This window comes from Bubalus bubalis, chromosome 9 (genome assembly GCF_019923935.1).
Source record: "Bubalus bubalis isolate 160015118507 breed Murrah chromosome 9, NDDB_SH_1, whole genome shotgun sequence".
NCBI classification, from domain to species: Eukaryota; Metazoa; Chordata; class Mammalia; order Artiodactyla; family Bovidae; genus Bubalus; species Bubalus bubalis.
The window spans coordinates 17,650,978-17,668,551 of record NC_059165.1 but is presented as its reverse complement, the minus strand read 5'-3'; the positions used below and the strand labels follow the sequence as shown (position 1 = coordinate 17,668,551).

At 34.7% G+C, this 17,574-nt stretch overlaps 1 non-coding gene across 2 annotated transcripts in view; it reads right to left on the bottom strand.

Annotated features, from left to right (window-relative positions):
- Positions 1 to 17,574, bottom strand: part of LOC102404636 — a 130,806-nt gene that overhangs the window by 72,929 nt on the left and 40,303 nt on the right. For both annotated transcript variants that reach the window (XR_006553152.2, XR_006553153.2), the window contains exon 4: positions 4,096 to 4,177. This is a non-coding gene — a transcript (uncharacterized LOC102404636). The remainder of the gene's footprint in view (positions 1 to 4,095; positions 4,178 to 17,574) is intronic.

Below are 17,574 nucleotides of genomic sequence, written 5' to 3'. Positions count from 1 at the left end.
CCCTTGGACTTGCAAGGAGATCCAACCAGTCCATTCTAAAGGAGATCAGTCCTGGGTGTTCTTTGGAAGGAATGATGCTAAAGCTGAAACTCCAGTACTTTGGCTACCTCATGCAAAGAGTTGACTCATTAGAAAAGACCCTGATGCTGGGCGGGAGGAGAAGGGAACGACAGAGGATGAGTTGGCTAGATGGCATCATCGATGCAATGCACATGAGCTTGAGTGAACTCCAGGAGTTAGTGATGGACAGGGAGGCCTGACGTGCTGTGATTCATGGGGTCGCAAAGAGTCAGACACGACTGAGTGACTGAACTGAACTGAGGATGCAGTCATCAAAATCCTGAATGTAGGTGTACAGAAAAAAGTTAACAAAGCACGCCCAAAAATCCTATCCTTAGAAAAACCTGTTTGCAAGGTTGGACCTTAGCTGGTATCTGGGAACTCAAGATTTCAGTAGGGCTCCCGCCATTCCCCAAACTGGTAAGAGTGCTCGATGTGCTTAAACTATTTGTACAATGTGGTTTATGGTGAACACCTGCTCTCCTTCTCAGAGTCTTAAATTTTGGTACATTCCAGGCAGAGGATACCTACATAGTCAACCTCCAATAAAAACCCTGGTACTGAATCTCTAACGAGCTCCTCTTTTTAAAGTATTTCACACATGTTGTCACAATTCTTTCCTGAGGGTTAAAATTAAGCACATCCTGTGGCACTCTACTAGAAGACTCTTAGAAACTTGTACCTGGTTTCCTCCACACTTTGCACTCCATCTGTCTTTTCCCTTTACTGGTATTACTTTGTATCCCTTTGCTATAATAAATACCCATGAATAAAACTATATGCTGAACCCCTGAGTCCTCCTAGTGAGTCACTGAATCTAGGAGTGGTCTTTGAAAGCCCCAACACAGTGGGAAATTTAACAGATTAATAAACTGAATTCATTAACAAATAAACTGTATACGAAAAAAAAGGGGAAAACTGTAAAGAAATGTAATAATAAAAGTTTAATTTTAATGTTTTATTTCAGTTCCTGTGATTAAAGATTAAAAACTCTGGCTGGAAAAAAAAAAGTTTATTCATGATTAAAAAACCATAAAACTTACAATACATTTAAATAAACTTCCAAGTAATTGTACAAGTCTGTTGCATTTATACTCTTGAAGTTATTCAAATTTAAAATTACAGTAAGACTTTTGGAATAGCCTATATAAGCAACCTAAATTTGACACAAGAAGAATATCAAAAACCGGAATATATTCATGAATATCAAAATATTAAATCAGCACTCAAATATCTATCCACAAGAAAGCATCAACCCAAGGCTATTTATAGAAAGTACTATCAAATCTTAAAGAAACAGGTAACACTTATTTTAAACAAGACATTTTAGAGAACAGAAAAACAGAAAAAGCTATTCAGCTCATTTTATAAGGCTAGTATAACATTCCCTGGAGAAGGGAATGGCAACCCACTCCAGTATTCTTGCCTGGAGAATCCCATGGACAGAGGAGCCTGATGGGCTATATAGTCCATGGGGTTGCAAAGAGTCAGACACAAAACTGTAAAAGAAAAAACTATAGGCTAGTCTCATTTACTAACCCAGATTTTTTAAATTCTACATAAAGTATTAGCAAATTTAATCAATTTAATAATGCAGACTATGTGTCTGTGTACATCAGCTACCTGCGAGTATGAGTGAGTAAAAGTAGCTCAGTTGTGTCCGACTCTCTGCGATTCCATGGACTGTGGAGCCCACCAGGCTCCTCTGTCCATGGAATTCTCCAGGCAAACTGGAATGGGTTGCCATTTCCTTTTCCAGGAGATCTTCCCGACCCGAGAATCTGAGCCCAGGGCAGGATGGCATTGTTTTGAGGATCAAACAGCAGATTTAGGACTTTTGAAGTCAGCAGAAGCAAGCCCATTTAGGTTATCATGATCAAGTTTATTCCAGGAACTCAAGGAAAGACTAACACTTAAAAATCTATTTATAACATGGGTAAACCTATGGCTGATTCATGTTGATATTTGGTAGAAACCAACATAATACTGTAAAGCCATAATCCTTCAATTACAAATAAATATAATTTTTAAACCTATTAATATAATTGTCACATCAACATATTAATAAAAAAATCATATGATCTTTTTAAAAGATCAGCAGGATCAACATGAAAAAAATCAGCATGCCTATATTACCTTTTGTTGAGAACCTCTTAGCAAGCTAACAATACAAAGAAGTCTCCTTAATCTAATATTAATAGTAAAACTTATATTTGAAGTCAGAAACATGATGAAAATGTTTGCTTTATTCAACCTTATACAAGAAAGCCTATTAAAGATTTCTTAAACAGTTATTATTTGCAGATAATATAATTATATAGAAGATCCAAGAGAATCTAAAAATTGTCAAGACTAATAATACAGTTCAACAGGTTACTGGATATAAGATCAATATACAAAAAATTAACAGCATTCCTGTACACAAAGAACAATCAAGTAGAAATGTAATTAAAGATCTCATTCACAATAGAAACAAAATCATAATGTACTTAAGAAGATATCTTACAAAATCTGAGTTAGACCTCTATAAAGGAAATCATAAAACTTTATTGTCAGGCATAAAAAGAAACATAGATGAATGGAAAGATACACCATGTTGGTGGATGGAAAGACTGAGTTTCATAAAATGTCTATTCTTACTAAATTACTCCATAAATTCAATTCCAATAGAAATCTCATGAAGGGTGTTAACAGATCTTAACAAAATAACCCCATAAATCCACACATGAGAGTACAGACTGAAAATAGCACAATTCTGAAGATCAACAAGTCTTACCCACCATCCACTGTCATATTAAAAAGTTTTGTTATTTAGATGGCATGATACTGGCACAGAGATGAACAAACCTAACCACACAAAATAGAGAACCCAGAAACAGATCCACCCACTGATGGCAATTTGGAAGATGAAAAAGTTAGCAAGACAAGTCACTGAGGAAAGGAGAAATTACTTTTTAAATGATGCTGAGAAGTTAATTTATACAAATGGAGGAAAAACTAGATCACTGTCTCATAAAATAAATCCTAGGTGGGTTTAAAAAAGCTAAATCTAGAAGGCAAAATTATAACACTATTAGAGGAAAAAGGAGGAAATTAGCCACATGCCATCAAAACAGGAAAAGCCTACTTAAACAAGAGCCAAAAAAGTACAAGTATTAAAGGGAAGGCTAAAAAAGTTACACAATAAATTGTAAAACTTCTATACATCAAAACATTACTAACAAAGTGAAAAGATAAGCCATAAAATGAGATATTTTATAATAGATATAACCAAAAATAATTATAAAGAACTTCTAAATCAAAAAGAAAAAAACATTTTTTAAAAAGGAATACAAACACAAAATTAACAGAAAAGGAAACCCAAACAGCCAATAAACATATGAAATGTTGTTCATTCAAAATATTAATATTAGGAAAAATGTATATTAAAACAAAATAACATTTGACACTACAGTCTAATAAATTTAAAAATCAGCAAGTATGCAAGAAAATCTTTATACTGGTTGAAGTATAAATTGGTATAGCTACTTTAGGGATTGAGTTGGCAACATCATGTAAAGTTGATAATGATTACAACCAATAAATGCATGCCCCAAAGAAACGTACACCCATGTGTAAAGAAACAAGCAGAAAAGGGCTCACTGCAGGTTAGGTTGGAGATAGTCTAAATGCCCATAAACCAGTGTGTCATTATAGATAAATCTCAAAAACATTAGACTGAGTGAAACAAGTTCCAGAAAATGAATAGCATGATATCATTTGTATGAAGTTTAAGAACATGAAAGCAATGGTATATATCAGAACTTTCTGCCATGATGAAAATGTTCTGTATCTGCACTAACACAGTACTCTAAGCCACGTGTGACTACTGAACACTTGTAATGTAGTCAGTGCTCCTGAGGAATTTCATGTATTTCATTGTATTTTAATTCTAATTTAAATGGCTGTTGGCCACCATATTGGCAGAGCAGGTATACATCGTTTATGGGTACATACATACATAGAAATATAAAATCTTAGAGGAAGAATACATACCAAATTCAGGATAGTGCTGGAGAAGTGAAGTGGGCTTAAACGGTATGTGAAGGGATTCTGCAGTCTCTGGGACCTTTTATTTCTTAAAACAACAAAAATATATACAATAAATATGTCAAAATGCTAATATATGTTAAATTAGTCTGATAAGTGTATTTTTTGCATGAAACACTTCCTAATTTAATTTTTCTAATATTTCCTAATTTAAAAGTTTCATTTTCGTTTCTTAGAAATATATATTAATTTATATTTTTAAATAACTTTTTGAAAGTAAACAATATTTAAATCTTTATCATATCTAGAGAGCTAAAACTAATACAATTATGTAAAGTTTAAAAAATAAAATAAAATTAAAAAAAAAACAAAAAAAAAACAGGAGATCAACCATCATATATTCCCTGATAGCTCAGCTGGTAAAGAATCCACCTGCAATGCAGGAGACCTCAGTTCTATTCCTGGGTCAGGAATATCCCCTGGAGAAGGGAAAGGCTACCCACTCCAGTATTCTGGCCTATAGAGTCCATAGGGTCTCAAAGAGTCAGACACAACTGAGTGACTTCCACTTTTACATGTTAGTTTCAGTGAATATATGTAACACTGAAAAAAGCAGACTACAGAGCAAAATTGTGACATAATGTTAGTATACCTGTATGCAGGTCAGGAAGCAACAGTTAGAACTGGACATGGAACAACAGACTGGTTCCAAATAAGAAAAGGAGTACGTCAAGGCTGTATATTGTCACCCTGCTTATTTAACTTATATGCAGAGTACATCATGAGAAACGCTGGGCTGGAAGAAGCACAAGCTGGAATCAAGATTGCTGGGAGAAATATCAATAACCTCAGATATGCAGATGACACCACCCTTATGGCAGAAAGTGAAGAAGAACTAAAGAGCCTCTTGATGAAAGTGAAAGTGGAGAGTGAAAAAGTTGGCTTAAAGCTCAACATTCAGAAAACAAAGATCATGGCATCCGGTCCCATCACTTCAAGGCAAACAGATGTGGAAACGGTGTCTGACTTTATTTTTCTGGGCTCCAAAATCACTGTGGATGGTGATTTCAGCCATGAAATTAAAAGATGCTTACTCCTTGGAAGGAAAGTTATGACCAACCTAGACAGCATATCAAAAAGCAGAGACATTACTTTGTCAACAAAGGTCTATCTAGTCAAGGCTATGGTTTTTCCAGTGGTCATGTATGGATGTGAGAGTTGGACTATAAAGAAAGCTGAGTACTGAAGAATTGATGCTTTTGAACTGTGGTGTTGGAGAAGACTCTTGAGAGTCCCTTGGACTGCAAGGAGATCCAACCAGGCCATCCTAAAGGAGATCAGTCCTGAGTGTTCATAGGAAGGACTGATGTTGAAGCTGAAACTCCAATACTTTGGCCACCTCATGCAAAGAGCTGACTCATTGGAAAAGACCCTGATGCTGGGAAAGATTGAGGGCAGGAGAAGGGGACGACAGAGGATGAGATGGCTGGGTGGCATCGTCGACTCAATGGACATGGGTTTGGGTGGACTCGGGGAGTTGATGATGGACAGGGAGGCCTGGCGTGCTGCGATTCATGGGGTTGCAGAGTCGGACATGACTGAGCAACCGAACTGAACTGAACTGATGTTAGTATAGCTCCTAACTTACATTATTTTAAAGTTAATTTTCAAAGACCAACAAATATCTTTCAAAAATGTGTTATTTTAAATTCTAAATGCAACAAAATGGAGAAAATCAAGTATTTATCTTATTGATAAATTAGAACTATTATAAATATATTGAATAAAATACTGAAAATAGCATTGGACCAAGGGTGGTCAAGGTAGTTTATATTAACTTTCTAGTACTGGTTTACATTTGCATTCTGTGTTCTATTTACCTAAGTTTCCTCATTTGTACAGGATGAACTAGGAGACTGAAATCACTGTCAATTTTTTTTAAGATTAGAAATTTTGAGTTTTCTTTCTTCTTTCAAATACATACTTAATAAGTAATTTAGAATAATCATTCCTTTGTATCAAAGCGTCAAAATATCTGCACACCTGAAATCCACAGTACCTTATCGCTGTCTGATCCTACCTCCTATTGTCCATAAAACAGAAAAAAAAAGTAAATTTATGATTAGCCAGTTAATGATACATGGTTTTCAAAAAACCTCATTTTTATTTTTATTGAGGTATAGTTGATTTTAAAAATTGTGTTAATTTTGATGCATAGCAAAGCAACTTTTATATATATATATGTGTGTGTGTGTATATATATATATATCCTTTTTTATATTATTTTCCATTATGGTTTATCTCAGGATATTGAATACATTCCTTGTGCAATACAGTTGGACCTTGTCATTTATCCATTCTCTATATACCCAATCCCAATCCAACCCTCTACCATCCCTCTCCCTCTTGGTAACCACAAGTCTATTCTCTATATCCCTGATTCTGTTCTGATTTCATAGATAGGTTCATTTGTGTCATACTTTAGATTCCACATATAAGTGACATCATGTGGTATTTGTCTTTCTTTTACTGACTTACTTCACTTAATATGATAGTCTCTAATTGCATCCATGTTGCTGGATGCAATGGTGCTGCAAATGGCATTATTTTGTTCTTTTTAATGATTGTGTAATATTCCATTGTATATACGTACCATATCTTTATCCATTTATCTGTTGAAAGGCATTTAGGCTGATTCCATGTCTTTGGCTATTGTGAATAGTGCTGCTATTAATATAAGGGTACATGTTTTTTTTTTTGAATTATAATTTCATCCAGATATATGCGGAGGAGTGAGATTGCTGGATGATATGGTAATTCTACTTTTAGTTTTCTGAGGAACCTCCATGTTTTCCATAGCAGCTATCCCAATTTACATTCCCACCAACAATGTAGAAGGGTTCTATTTTCACCACACTCTCTCCAGCATTTGTTATTTGTACACTTTTTGAAGATAGCCATTCTAACTGGCATGAAGTGGTACCTCACTGTAGTTTTGATTTGCATTTCTCAAGTAATTAGTGACACTGAGTGCCTTTTCATGTGCCCATTGGCCATCTGTATGTTCCCTTTGGAGAAGTGTTTGTGTAGACCTTCTACCCATTTTTTCACTGAGTTGTTTGTTTTTTGCTATTGTTGGGCTGTGTATTTGGGAAGAAAAACTCACTTTTTAAAGCCTGAAGCTTTTCTGTTGCGTGGTTGCTTTTCTTTTCCTCAACAGAAAATCACATTTATCCCATATCCTCAACGGAAAATGTGATTCTCTACATAAGCTACATCTTTGCTCACATGAATTTTCTTCAACTCATAAAAGTATAAAACTTATGCCTAGTTCCAGTGCACATTTGCTTCATTTTACATTAACCAGAGATCTCAATTCATTCAGTGTTTTCCCCATGTCATTATGCATTCAGAGAATGTGAAAGAATTGGGTCCCTCTATGCTGTATCTAACTCTGTGAAAGAAATGTCCAGATTGGAGAAGTTTAACCTGCATGACTATTACTAAATTGTGAGGTTCTGGGGTTAAATTATTTTGAATAATGGTACAAACAGCAGGAAATGGTAGTAATAATCTCTTGCTTTGGGGTTTATTTTGTGGCAAAATTATGGAGACATTTCTGACCTTCATCACCTTTCATAAGACATGTACAGAACTTAACAAATGTCTCCTGTGATTCACTTCTCAACCATGATGAGGGGAAGGGCAGTATTCTTACTGTACCTAAGTATTTTTGTTTTTTAGCATAAGGGAAAATTCAAGCTTGGAGACTGCAAGGATTGAGAAATAGGGAAGAGTATGTCCTCTACACAAAGAGGAGAAGAGCATTTTATGTTCATTAATCCTAACTGTAACAGTTGACCCTCATGGAGACCATTATAAACTAGGAGTTTATAGATAAGATTACAGTGAATTTGAATATATACAGTTTACTTTGAAACACTCAACTTTTCTTTCATGTTCTACTGTATATTCAAAGCCAAAATAACACAGCTGAATGTTGAATTCAAGACTACTTAAAGGAACATTTGTTTGAAATCCAAGGACTGAGAGAGAAGAGAGAAGAAAATATTTCAGTTTGGTATTTCTAGTAACACCCAGTACTGAACATTCTATACCAAAAACTATAAATGCGGTAAATTGCTACTTTTTGATAAATCTAAATTGAAAATAGCCAAAAGGGGTGGGGTGGGGGGGAATGAACATAAATGGCACTATCCTCATGATTAAAATATACAATCCAAAGGCATATGTTTTTCTTCTCTCAGCTTCCAACCCACCAAGGGATTTTTACCTCCAGCATCCATTAAAATATGAAATTCATTCAAGGAGTTTGTGTAATGAAAACGAGAGGTTCTGTGCTGTCATAAAGTCTGGCCAGTTTCCCTGAAAACAGAGGAAATGCTAATAGTATATAAATTCGAGATTATTTGTAAATTACCTACCATTCAGTAACTAGTAAGAGGTTAAACATTGTTATACCCCTTTTTTTCCCTTTAAGCAAGAGAATATTTTACTAGGGGCAATTCTTTCTGATACACTGAATTAAAAACTTAGGGAGGCGTATTTAACATTATATAACAGTGTAACTAGAACTCTCCTTTAGGAGTGACTGGCAATCAAACCAGTCATTTCAAGGAAATCAGCCCTGAATATTCACTGGAAGGACTGTTGCTGAAGCTGAAGTTCCAATACTTTGACTGCCTGATGTAAAGAGCCGACTCATTGGAAAAGACCCTGATGCTGGGAAAGATTGAAGGCAAAAAGAGAAGGGAGCGGCAGAGGATGAGATAGATAGTATTACTGACTCAATGGACATGAATCGGAGCAAACTCTGGGAGACAGTGGAAGACAGAGGAGCTTGGCGTGATAAAGTCTGTGGGGCCACAAAGAGTTGGACACAACTGTGACTGACCGACAACTAGACCTAAACAATGCTACAGAGCCAGTTTTAAGGAATTTTAAATTTACACTTTGATTGTGAAAATAAAGAGAAATATTTTATAAAACTAAAAGTCATTTTTAATTTTTTAAATTTCTTATAGTAAATGCAATTTAAACAACATTATGAATAGTTCATGTAACAAAGCAAAACTGACAAATTTAAAGTGAAGCTAATGGCTTTCCTTTATAAAGTTAAGTTTCAAAAAAGTTAAAAACCTCAATGAAAAAATGATATAAATTTTAATGTTTCCATTAAAATCTTAAAAAAAGGAATTATATTTTGGCTATCTTCATAGTTTCCAAGTTGCTATATTTTCCTGTATTTCAAGGCAAAGAAACACTGTATAAGAAAGTGATGTGTAAAAAAATAATAATTTAACATATGAATTTATTACACCAATTCCAAGCATATAAAATAAAGCCATGGGGTTTTCTATAATGGTCCAGATTTTATACTTAACATCACTTTTATCTTCTATTTTATATAGTTCTTTATTACATTAAAATTGTTTAAGTTCACTTAGCCAATGGAAAATTACTCCCACCCATAATTTTATCGAAACTCTTACCACTAGAACTCTGGGATATATGACGCATGTAATAATTGTTATCAATTACTAAGGGTAGTTTCCTAATTCTTTTATCATTTTTATCATTCAAATATGTACCTATTATTTTTATATTTCTCTCAAATGTTGTATTTTCTCATAAGATCCCACATACCTCTCCTTAGGAATTAATTCAAAATTTAACTCTCAAGTTATTTGACTAATGTCGATCTCTTCCACTAGATTATAAGTAAGTATAATTTATCCTCAGCATCTAGCACAATATCTGACTGAGAGCAAATGATCAATAAATACGTGTTAATCAATGGGTGCTATTAACAAAATGTTTTTTTTCACTTTTAGAAAGTCTATCCATCTCCTATAAATAAACTGGTCCTCAATATATAGGTGACTGAGTGGAGATAATGCTGGAAGACTTCCCTCAAAGCACAGCTAGATAGCCAAGAAATATATCACTTTTATCTCTTTTGTATACCAATTTTGTCTCTTTATATTTAAACATAAGGTAATAAACTGAAAACAGAATGCACCCTTATTAATATCTATATCCAGCGATTTCTGAAATCTGTTGAAAAGGCACATAGTATGAAACTAATAATTATGCCATGAACAAACTGATGACCAAGTTTTCATAATTCATGTAGTGCAATACTAGACCCTGGGCAATTAACTTGTACCTGACACAAACAGCACACAAAGGAATGAAAAAACGAATGACATTTTCTCCTCAAAAGGCACTACGTCTTGGTATGCCTACTGCAGTGTTTTGGTACGCACAAAGTATATACACATTACCTGTACATATATTGCCACCACAAATAATAATATAAAGTTAGAGATACTTGAAATGCAAGGCAGCAATACTAAAATTAAACTAGCAGGATACCTCTGTGAAGTTAAGAAACTAGAACGGAATAATCTGAGTACTTCACATCAAAACAAGAGATCTCACTTTTTATTTAGAGTTACTACGTTTCTTTCACTACACAATGCGCTAGTTAATAAAAGATTCACAAGAACAGCACATATCTACCAAACTACAAAAAGAAACCATGTAGCAGATTTACTCAATTACGCAGCTAACACAAACCATCCTATACTTAGTTTGTAAAATTTAATGGGAGTATTTTCCTGAATCTCTAACTGATAGAATACAGTCTTTTCAATTAATTTACATTATTATTTGATATATGCTCTTCATGAAGTCTTTTTACTCTTATTTTCCCCCTCCCTAAAACTCCAGAAGCTTTTCAAAAACTTCTAAAGGTTCTAAAGCACAGTAAGCAATTGCTTGATACCTTCTTTCCACCCCTTTATTTTTAAGTGTTGTACAGCTGTTAATGTATGTTTGTGCTGGCATTGCAGAGTGGAGCCTTGGGAATACAAAATCTGATTTCAGAGAAACCAGAGCTAGCTTCAAAGAAAAGAGTAACCCTCTCCAGCTGATAAGATTTTTCCTAAAAGAAAACAACTACCAAGTAAGAAACACACTGATGATGTCTCCTGTTAGTCCTCTACAATCCTTATTTATTCAACTACGTATTTCCATTTCACATTTTCTTCTGTAATGCTTTAATTTTTTTAATTAAGAGTCTTTTTATTTTATTTATTTATTTAGTCACACAATGCAGCTTGCAGGATCTCAGCTCCCCAACCATGAATCAAACTCGGGCCACTAAACCCTCAAGGAACTTCTTGGTAGTTTAGCTTTTGTTAATTTATTTATTTACAGTAGGTTTCAGAGTACAATCCTATTGTTTCAAAGTACAATAAATTGGATATTTAAGGCAAAGAAAAAAAGCTATGCAATTGCACAATATCCTCAAAATATCTCAGGATGAAATGAAACAAATTTAAGAAATATGCAATATCTTTTATAGATTTACAATGTTACTAGGTAATAATAAATAGGTAATTTATTTTCATACACTCATATTATAAAACTTAACTGTCATAACTGATTAGTTATTATTAAGTTTATTTTAAGTCTTCTTTTCAGAAGACAGGAATGAAATAAACAAACTGGTCACCAAGAATTTTATCCCTTATTCTGGGAGACTTCAGTTAAAGAAGGAAGAATGAAATTGTGTGGACAACCTATTACATAACTCTTCGTAGTTTACAAATATAAGTTTGAACTGCGGTTGGAGGGGAGAAGAAGAGAAACATTCATTCAAAGGACTTCTATAATATATTATAGACATAAAATGACCTTTGAAGTTTGAACAAGAGTTTTGCAAAACTTAATTTATGATAAATATTAATAACATGAAGCAGACCTAGTAGTAAGTAGACCGAGTATCTCCAGACCTGAAACTGTGTAAGAACAGTAGAAAAAGCACTGAGCTGGTCTTTTCAAACATATAATTAAAATGATGGATTTATGAGTAGTAGTGCAGTAGAATAAGCTTCCCTGATAGCTCAGTTGGTAAAGAATCCACCTGCAATGCAGAAGACCCCGGTTTGATTCCTGGGTTAGGAAGATCCCCTGGAGAAGGGAAAGGCTACCCACTCCATTATTCTTGGGCTTCCCTTGTGGCTCAGCTGGTAAAGAATCTGCCGGCAATGCAGAAAACCTGGGTTTGATCCCTGGGTTGGGAAGATCCCCTGGAGAAGGGAAAGGGTACTCACTCCAGTATTCTGGCCTGGAATTCCATGGACTGTATAATCCAAAGAGTCAGACGCAACTTTACTTTCAGTGAAGAAGAATACTGTAATCCTGACTTTGTATTTGATGGAACTTTACAGTTTAAAACATTTTCACATAAGTGATTTCATTCAATCCTCCCAGTTATCCTCAAAACCCCATTTTACAGGTGAAAAAACAGAGACTCAAAAGAGTTTTTTCCAAATCCTAATCCACATAATTTCAGAAATGGAATATGAACCCAGATCTTATCATTCCAGGGTAATACATTTGTCTTCACCTGTACTTGTTTCTTCATCTTTAAAATGGGAACCATGTGTCCATGCAACAGTTTTTCATTTACTCCTCAAAAATTTCATAACAATTACATGACAGGCAAGGTTAAATGACATGCATGGTGAAAGTACTTTGGATGCTGTATAAAAATAAAAGCAAAACATCCATACACAAAGGTAGGGTGGTAGCAGTAAAGAAACTGGTCTGGGCTTCAAGATCTCAGAACTAATCATTTAACCCACAGCATTGTGTTCCTGTGGGCTCCCTACAACATGTATGTGAGAAATAATCATGACAGAGGCTGGTGCAAAAGTCTATTAAATTAGATTTAAAGTAGATTAAAATAGTCTAGTAGACTATTAACATTTTAAATGAAGCAAAAAATCACTAGCTAAGTGACTTCTCTCTCAGGGATTAGGATCTAAAGTCAGCATATAAGGAAAATTTGCATATGGTCAATGGCACACTGAAGATGGACACACTTTCTCTCGTAGTCAGTTTTTTTCTTTGATTGAGTACCAGAAGAATTAGTTAGCTTGCATTTCATGTTACATTGAAAATATATACACATCTTTATGGGAAATAGATGGGGAAACAGTGCAAACAGTGTCAGACTTTATTTTTTGGGCTCCAAAATCACTGCAGATGGTGACTGTAGCCATGAAATTAAAAGGTGCTTACTCCTTGGAAGGAAAGTTATGACCCACCTAGACAGCATATTCAAAAGCAGAGACATTACTTTGCCAACAAAGGTCCGTCTAGTCAAGGCTATGGTTTTTCCTGTGGTCATGTATGGATGTGAGAGTTGGACTGTGAAGAAAGCTGAGCACCGAAGTATTGATGCTTTTGAACTGTGGTGTTGGAGAAAACTCTTGAGAGTCCCTTGGACTTCAAGGAGATCCAACCAGGCCATCCTAAAGGATATCAGTCCTGGATGTTCTTTGGAAGGAATGATGCTAAAGCTGAAACTCCAGTACTTTGGCCACCTCATGAGAAGAGTTGACTCATTGGAAAAGACCCTAATGCTGGGAAGGAGTGGGGGCAGGAGGAGAAGGGGAAGACAGAGGATGAGATGGCTGGATGGCATCACCGACCTGATGGACATGAGTTTGGGTAAACTCCGGGAGTTGGTGATGGACAGGGAGGCCTGGCATGCTGCAATTCATGGGGTGGCAAAGAGTTGGACACAACTGAGTGAATGAACTGAACTGAAACGGAACTCTAGAACCACACTCATCCCAGCTCGTATTAAAAAAAAAAATGAGACTGACAGGCAAAGAAGATTTACATCTCACATTCACTCCCAACTTACATTTATTGGGGAGAATATTTTAATTTCTCTTTTTGACTAAATTTCCATATATGTATTTAAGTAAAGTAAATTTATACTATAAATTTAGTAGAAGTCACTAAGATAGAAAGCATAAAGGTATATACCCATACTAATATTCACATATGTGTGGAAATAATAACATACTCAAAAAATTGCCACACTTTATGATGCTGAGAGAACCCTTAACTTCTATTTCTACACTGCATATTTCAGTAATAACTTACTTGTTAGGCTATATGTTATCCCCATTAAAGAATATGGATCTATACATAAATGTATATTAAATTTTCCAAAAGAATACCTTATAAAACCATACTTTCTATTTAGACAAGCATGTTAGAGCCCAGGTCTGTTGTTATCGTCCAATGATTCTTAATGTTTGACGTAAAGGAAAGTATCCACCTTGATTAAAAGAAATGTGTGATATTTTATAGAAAATGATTCTACAATCAGTAACTGCTGCTACATATTTTGTTCAATGTAACACTTAAATATAATGCGTCTGAAAAATTAAGACTAAAATAACATTTAAAAAGTCTAAACTAAGAGAAAAAATTCTAGAATATTACTCATCAGTGATGACTAAGTACAAACTGACATTTCTCCTAGCTAAGATTTTTTAAAATACTATTTATAAAAAGACAAATTGAGCATTACTATAAAGTCTCAATGTTAAGATTCATAGGGTTTTTAAGAAACAAATTCACATTCATCATTATTTATAGTAATAAATAGATCTTATTAAACTCTATGTAAATCACATACTTCAAAAAGAAAAATGTGGTCTACCTATTTAAAAACCAAATTACATATATATATTATATTATTTTCCACATTCTCAAAAAGTAAAATTGTTTAAAATTTTATTTTTTACAAACTCATAGAGAACAAATCAGTGGTTACCAGCAATATAGGTGTGGGGGAGTGAGACATACAAACTGTTGGCTTTAAGATAGTCTGCAAGGATATATTGTACAACAAAGGGAATATAGCCAATATTTTGTAATAACTGTAAATGGAATAATCTTTAAAAACTGTATAAAACTACATATGTAAGGAGGAAAATGAAATTAAAATTTTTAGTTTTAGTTGTTTATTTACTTTTGCCTCTTTTAAGTTGGAAATAATTTGTTTTGGTTACTCTTCACTCTCAGACAGTAAAGAATCTGCCTGCAATGCAGGAGACCTGGGTTCAGTCCCTGGGTCAGAAAGATCTCCTGGAGAAGGGAATGGCTACCCACTCCAGTATTCTTGCCTGGAGAATTCCATAAACAGAGGAGCCTGGCAGGCTACAGTCCATGTGGTTGCAAAGAGTCAGACATGACTGAGTGACTAACACACATATATATAAGCAGGGAAAGAAAGTTAAAATTTTTAGTTTTAGTTGTTTACTTTTATATCTTTTAAGTTGGAAATAATTTGGTTAGTCTCCACTCTATGGACATTTCCATATTCTCCTTTTTCTGAAGAAAGAATGTCAGATCTACCTGGAAAAGCTGTCAACCCACCGTGTCATTTTCACATATTTAACATACTCAATTAACCAAATAAAAATGCCTAGACAAGTAGACTAACCATTGAAATTTTAATAAGATCGAGAAAAAAATACTGTGTTAATATTCTCCTTTTCATTCAACAGAAGAAAAACACAGGTTCTCCTGACTGCAGAATCAGTTCAGTTCAGTTCAGTTCAGTCGCTCAGTCGTGTCCGACTCTTTGCGACCCCATGAATCGCAGCACGCCAGGCCTCTCTGTCCATCGCCATCTCCCGGAGTTCACTCAAACTCACGTCCATCGAGTTGGTGACGCCATCCAGCCATCTCATCCTCTGTCGTCCCCTTCTCCTCCTGCCCCCAATCCCTCCCAGCATCAGGGTCTTTTCCAATGAGTCAACTCTTCGCATGAGGTGGCCAAAGTATTGGAGTTTCAGCTTTAGCATCAGTCCTTCCAATGAACACCCAGGACTGATCTCCTTTAGAATGGCCTGGTTGGATCTCCTTGAAGTCCAAGGGACTCTCAAGAGTCTTCTCCACTTAGATAATAGAAATAGTGAAAAATTTGGCAGTTATCTTGAGACACAATTGTACCAAAAAATTTTTATTCCTCATTTTCTCCTTAATAGTTTATTTATTTCAAAGTATCTACAATTCTCTACTTCCCTTTTCTGGGGGAGTCAAAGCCAAAGTGATCATAGGTGAATTCATTAATCACATGATGCATCATTTTCAATAATATAAATTAATTTATATTATGGAGACACTGAGGAACCAGGAATCTTAGCTCTGAATCTAAAATGCAAACCTCACTTTTATTCATGTAGATCTGTTAATATAAAATATAAACAATAAATTGCTATGTTTCAGAAAAGGGGGTAAAGTTACTTTGTACAAATATTCACAACTTTCATACTTATGAAAAACAGGTAACTCTGTAATAAGTTTATAGTTCACAAGATTCTTTTTTGAAAAAATGACTCGCTGTATTCTTACATCAGCCCTATATTCATTTTACAAATTAAAAACTGTGATTCAAATATGTTAAATTATTTGTCCAAAAATAAGTCATAGAATTCATAACTGACAGTCTGAAATTCAAATTCCAATATCTGGAATAGCTATAGTTTTTAACAGGGTTATCAACAATAGCCACTATGTTTATATTAGATCTTAGGCATTACATATTTCACAGCTGACATCTTGTGACCTTTTATCAACCTCTCCATATTTCCCTCACCTTCCAGTTCCTAGTAACCACTTTTCTATTTTTTGTTTATATAAATTTGAATTTTGTTTGTTTTACTTTATGTGTAAGTGATATTATAAAGTACTTATCTTTGTCTGGCTTATTTCATTTAGCAGAATACCTTCAAGGTCCATTTTATCACAAACGGCAGGATTTCCTTCTTTTTAATGGCTGAATAATATTCCATTGTGGGTGAATCCCACTGATGGACACTGAAAAACAAAAACTGCTGACACTCTGAGCTTTGCTACAGAGGAATTGATCCAGCTGGAGCTGGAAGCAGGATGAAATACCAGTTATGTATCATATAGATGATGTCCAGAACCTTTAAATTTTCTAATAAAACTTATTTCTGAGTTCTAGTCCAAATGACAACATAGGAGACTCCTGAACTCACCTTCTCCCACGAGCATACCAAACTCAGTTATACCCAAAGTAATTCCCTCTGAAAAAATCCAGTAACTAGCTGAGTGACACTCATATCAGGTACACAAGAAAATATCCACATTAAAACAGGTGTCAGCACATCCTCAAACACTGGGAAGCACTAAGAACAAATAAAGCAGGTTGAATGATCACAAAGGTTTGAGCAACAACCAAGAACTTGGCCCAGCAGAACAGTAAGGTTTATCTTCCTATATGGGGCCACTCCATCACTGGAAGGTATCTGTTCTAAGACCAGAATCAACATACAGAGTAAAAAATTTTGAGGAAGCAGCAATATGTTCCAAACTAAATAAGAAGATAAAACTCCAGAGAGGTATTAATGAAACAGAGATAACTGATTAGTTCAAAATAATGATCACAAAGATGTTCACCAAGGCCAGGAAGACAATGCATGAACTGAGTGAGAATTTCAACAGATAACACAAGAATATGCCAAATAGAAATCACGGAGCTGAAAAATACAATAACTGAACTGAAAATTTCAATACAGGGACTAGATGAAATGGAAGAAAGGATCAGTGAACTTG